This window comes from Henckelia pumila, chromosome 4, assembly GCF_033568475.1.
Source record: "Henckelia pumila isolate YLH828 chromosome 4, ASM3356847v2, whole genome shotgun sequence".
NCBI classification, from domain to species: Eukaryota; Viridiplantae; Streptophyta; class Magnoliopsida; order Lamiales; family Gesneriaceae; genus Henckelia; species Henckelia pumila.
In genome coordinates, this window is record NC_133123.1 from 9,106,257 (window position 1) to 9,111,799 (window position 5,543).

General features: G+C 37.5%; 1 long non-coding RNA gene across 1 annotated transcript; it reads right to left on the minus strand.

Moving 5' to 3' along the window:
• Positions 1-1,591: 1,591 nt before the first annotated feature.
• LOC140860072 (uncharacterized) lies at positions 1,592-2,313 on the minus strand. Its single transcript, XR_012143588.1, has 4 exons — positions 2,277-2,313; positions 1,984-2,144; positions 1,700-1,793; positions 1,592-1,623 (listed from the first exon to the last, which is right to left on the minus strand). It is a non-coding gene; the product is annotated as an uncharacterized lncRNA (long non-coding RNA).
• Between the last annotated feature and the right edge of the window lie 3,230 nt (positions 2,314-5,543).

Here is a 5,543-nt window from a genome sequence, read left to right on the forward strand (position 1 = left end):
GCTTACTCTTGGCCTCCTCCAAATCCCAAAGTTTGATTGTACCACTCGCGGCACCTGCAGCTACCAACACCTCCGTGGTATCAAAGCTAACTGAATCGATTCCACTCGTATGGCCCGAAAAACTCTATGCAATTAACCAAGAATATAACTCCACGTTAGATAAAATCAGGGAGTTCATCAATAATCACTTATACAGTTGTTTTACTCGTCAGAACGTAAATAGTAATAATAATCCTCTGAAATAATGGAGCATCAGCTAAAGCTATGCTGTGTTTTTGTAAAAATAGTTCATAAACTACCCACCTATAGCCATGTATATACTGAACTTAAGTATGATCAAGTGGTTTATTACACGATTTTTTTTTTGGATTTTGTTTCTAACTTTGCAATATTTCAGATGTCTCAGTTAAACAAGGCTTTCAACTACTTCATCAGCTGTTCTTTGAAAAGATTCCACCATGGAGTCATTTCTTTAACAGGATTCTTTAGGCACTTTGATCCAGTTTTTCGGATTCGATCCCCAAACTTCTACGTAATCACTGCATCAACGAGTATAAATAAGCTGTTCGATTAGATTATCCATTTAAGTACCAAGAATTCACATTATGCCAATTCACCTAAAAGACGAGAAGAGTTGATCATAGGAGCAGGGTTAGATTATGATTGTTTATGTACCACAAGAAGCACTTGAGAATCTGAAGAAATAGCATGATGCTGAATCAAACTCCATGGAAGCAAATTGTTAACAGAAAAATCTGAACAATGAAGTTAAATCGAGCATCAGAACTTTCACATCCACGATTCGCATTAGCACAAATGCTAAATGAACGTCTATCATTATTATAATCAGACCTATTTACCCCCTCTATGGACCAACAAACGAAAGCAACACATTGGAAAGACAAACCCACCCGCCAGCTCGCCCAAGCCTCAAAACTACTGAGCTGATCCAGTAAGGGACTAGACTGCCTAATGCATAAAAAGTTACATACCTTTATTAATACCGAGTTGATCCAATAAGGGAATAGACTGCCTAACTAAACATGCTAGCAGTTCTGGCACATCCAGGGGGGGGGGGGGGGCACATCCTGAATCAGGTAGATGAAAAAAGAAAAGAAACCATTTAGTAAAGTGTCGGAATATGCGAGAGCATATAATGGATGAATTGGCTAGTACAACATTTTATGACCCTTCAAGGAGAGTTAGCAAATTACCGCTTGATTATATTGTTGTTAATGGAAAATTAGTTCCAGATATTTCCAGATTTTATTATTCTAACCTTGTAAACATCATATTCCTTCTCTTTCAATTAACATCACAGGCAGTAATCCTACAAAACAGGTGCGAAAAGTATCCATGAGACTTTTAAAACAGACAGCAGAAACATTAGCAATAACAGAAGACACATACATGTGTTAGAGCTTCAACTGAATCCCCATCAATTTCAAATACTTCAGTGCAACTTGTCACAGCATCCTGCCCCCTACCAAGCTTCACCAAGACCTTACACAGACCAAGATGAAGGTTCACATTATGTGCAGTGTGGTTTGGATCTAAGGCAATAGCTGCTTTATATTCCTCCACCGCCAAGCGAAGCTTACCCTTGCTTGCATTATCATCTGCCTGTGTGATGCATAAAGCAATACAAAGATTAGATCGAATAATTGTCACATACCTTGATGTGGAATAAATCACTCACACTTTTAGTCTTTTTGATCAAGTTTTTCAATCCAAAATATGCTTTCTTCAATTCACCATGCTCGGGGTCGAGACGAAGACCCAACTGGTAATGCCTAAGGAGAGGAAAGTGAGAGAAAAGGTTTAGATAAAATTTCCAAGTTCCAAATAATTACAACAGCATATGATAATCGCTTCTACCAATCCTAATCCGATTCATATTCCTATTCCTATTCCACTGCCTCACAACTCATGGGTGGAGTTGTGGGGAAAATGAAAATCATTTCATGATTATTCATAACACACCTGGTGGCAACATCGTGATCAGCTAAATAATAGTACGCACGTCCACGCAAAAGTAAGGCCTCTAAATTATCATCCTCCTCTTTAAGAATGTATCCTGCCTCAGATATGGCACTTGAATAATCTTTGGATGCTATTAATAGTCGAGCTTTAAGGAGTTTGGCCTGCAAGACAGCATCAGATAATGACTCTAGCATCAAGCAATGGTTGAGAACATTAAGATAATCCGTAAAAATAAAGGTCACCTAGACAAAATAAAATTTGGTAATCAGTTGTCGGGAATATTAAGAAGATACCTTGGTGCATGCTGGGGAGAATACGAGAACAACTTTATCGTGTTCACATTCATTGTTCTAAATTTTGACTTCTATCCGCTACAAGTCTACAATTTTAAATGTGATCAAAGCAAAATTCATAAAATAACATAGCTTCCAAGGATAAACAAATCATGATTGTATAACAGATTCCTTGAATTGTAAAAATCCTTGGACATTTCGATTTCATTACTCACTTTAATACCAAACATTAAAGAGGCTGAAATGAGAGGGACATATCAAAGGCCAAACCTCGTGGTCACAATCCACAAGCTGTTGCTCACTGAGACTCACAAGGTTCCCGATCGCCAGATAATTTGCACCTTCTAATGCTCCTGTTGTGCTAAATGACCAGCATGATCCACAAGATCCCTAAACGATATCATTAAAAAAATTACCACTGAGATTTATCGTACACTTAAAGTAACTAAATCGAATAAAACTCAAAAGTCAGTACATCAAACCATTCAAATTGATGTAAGAAAAATCAAATAGATGAAGATCATAAAGTTAGAGTTAAGTCAAAACAATATATCTTGGCGAAAGCCGGGGTCGTTAGAGATGACGATGTTCATATAGCTGGAAAGCGTAATGATCCTTCCATTAATAATTGGGATTTCAGATTTGAAAACCATGAGCAAGAAAATGGGAGTACTGCAGTTATGAAAACTATCAATAATGGTGGGATTAATGCTGAAAGTTGTAGCAATCTGATCACTATGCAACCAGCTAATACACCATTGAACATAAATTAAGAAATCAGGGAGTGAACAATATATGACAACATTAAGCAATCAGGGAGTGAACAGAAACGATATGGACCAAAAAGTGATAAACTAGATTACCATGGTTGCATTGATCATTGGTGTCTGCATAGCATTAACAGTGCTGACTATGAAACACTGCAAAAATTACAAAATCCCAGTTGGATGATAACGGACAAAATGCTATTGTTTAGGCAGACCAACAACTCTACAATATAGAGCATTGGCAAATATAAAAAAAAAAAAAAAAAAAGAAGTAAAGGATACCTCTGCATCAATAAAGGACAGCAACTCGGGATCCTTGATGTACTTTCGAGCTATGTTACCGGCATTCTGGGGCAGATAGTAAGCTGAGATGAATACCAAAAGCATGTTCCACATAAGATGTAATATGAACAATGCAGCTCATGGCTTAAATTTTAACAACGTAAATAAAACGAAAATGGAATGACTTAAAGAAGTCCAGCTTTTCCTTGATTTGTTCAATGCAATCTGGTAAAATTGTAAATATTCTATAACCACCCCCATACAGTTTGAACTGATGATTAGAAGTAATATAACTTAACTGTTCCCCCTAAAAGACACGAAGTGAAAAGACAAGGACAACAAGTATTTTACCTAGAGTCAAGCACTCAAGTGGCTTCTTAAAAAATTGTCCAAACAGGTAGACAGGCTCCTCCAGGGATTTCAATTCCAGTGAATTTAAAGCATTGAAAATCTACCCAATAGATGTTTAAGCTATCAAGGTGAGTTGTAACATAACCAAGAGTGGGCAGAAATCACCTTAAGCAAAACAAACCTTCCAGCAGTCACCACAGAATTTAAGAATTCCCTCTTTCTCATGGGGAAATTTACTGACAAGTTCCGCAATAAATTCATCATATTCTTTGTGTACTTGGATGGAAAGGCTGTTGGGTAAATGATAGTGAACATTTGTAGGATCAGGTATCACTTGCATCTTACATCCAACTGCTGCCAGTGCTTGAGTAATCAAGTTAAGATTTCCCTAAAAAAGATATAATATATATATACATATATATACTATGCTCAAGCAGAGTTTAATTCCAAGAACATTTGCCATACCTTAGAACAGATTGCAGAAATCTGCAATCCGTTCTAAGGACATCAAACTTCAACTCAACCCAATCTATTCCAAGAACATATTTGAATTCCAAGAATAATTGTCATCCCATAGAACAGATAGAAACGACAAGGACAGTAATTTCAATTCAACTCGACAATTGTAATTGGATCTGAAGCTGCATAGGAAATACTGCTGTAGTATATTTCTATCAAAGACAAGTTCTCACACTTCAATCTTGTCAACCACCAAATAGGACAAGAATCATGATCTCACAGTTAAATATCGTGATGGCGTTAAATTTTACCAACAATTTCTGCGGTTTTAAGACTTTTTTGTTTTTTTCCAAATATCATTACCCACAAATTTATCGTCGTACATGTTCAGTGGTATGCGAGGAAGGAAAATGGCTGCGGTGGAAAAGGTTCTTGAAAGTTTTCATAACTGCAGTACTCCCATTTGTTTAACTGAAAGTAAGCATCTCTCCAAGTCTTTTCTTATACAGAAATGTTATACAAAAAAGCTTTTCTAATTAGCACCTCAGTTTATGCAAGCTGCACCGATTCACCCACCAAAAACTAATCGACCAAACTCCACTTTACGGAGTTCACAGACTTCAGCAACAACAAAATTTATGCCATTTTTTTTAATTCTGCATGCCTTGAACACGAGACTCACAGAAACACCAACTACGAAGAGGAAAAATGACAACACAAAGTCAGCAAGCGTAACCCTGAACCATGGCGCGTGATTTATAGATGGAAAGGCTTTTCCATCATCGTCAACTAAAATCATCAGCTATTAAAAAAGCATCGAAAATACTGAGTTATGGTTTCAGAATTTCTCTCATCTCCAACACTATCTACCCACAACCAGAAACCATAGAAATCGACAAGAAATCTGCCGAAAAATAGAAGAGATTCACGACTGGAAACCTAGACCTTAGCATCTACTAAAAGATGTTCACGACTGGAAACCTAGACATTAGCATCTACTAGACCTGAAAATCGAAGAGATTCACGACAATATTTAACCCCTTTTCTCCACCCATTCACCAAAAGCCCAAACAAGACCACAAAGCAAGAGAACGAAGCTAGAGAACAAAGAAACAAAACTTACACAGTGATGGTCGCGAGTGTACACAGTGATTCAAGTCACGATTGGAGTTTCTAAGGCTTGGGCTAGCTGAAAGGAGGTCGAAAGACTACTTTCCGGCGAACAATCGACGTCTAGGGCGCCGGAGAAGAGCAGGGTTGAAGGGGCGACGGGTTGGGGCTAGGGATTGGGTTTCGTTTTGTCGATCGCACTTGAAGGGGGCACTCAAGCGTGCGTGAGTGCGTGTAGAAGGTTCTTATGTATATATATATGGGATTATATATTTTTTAATTTTTTAAAAAATAAAAA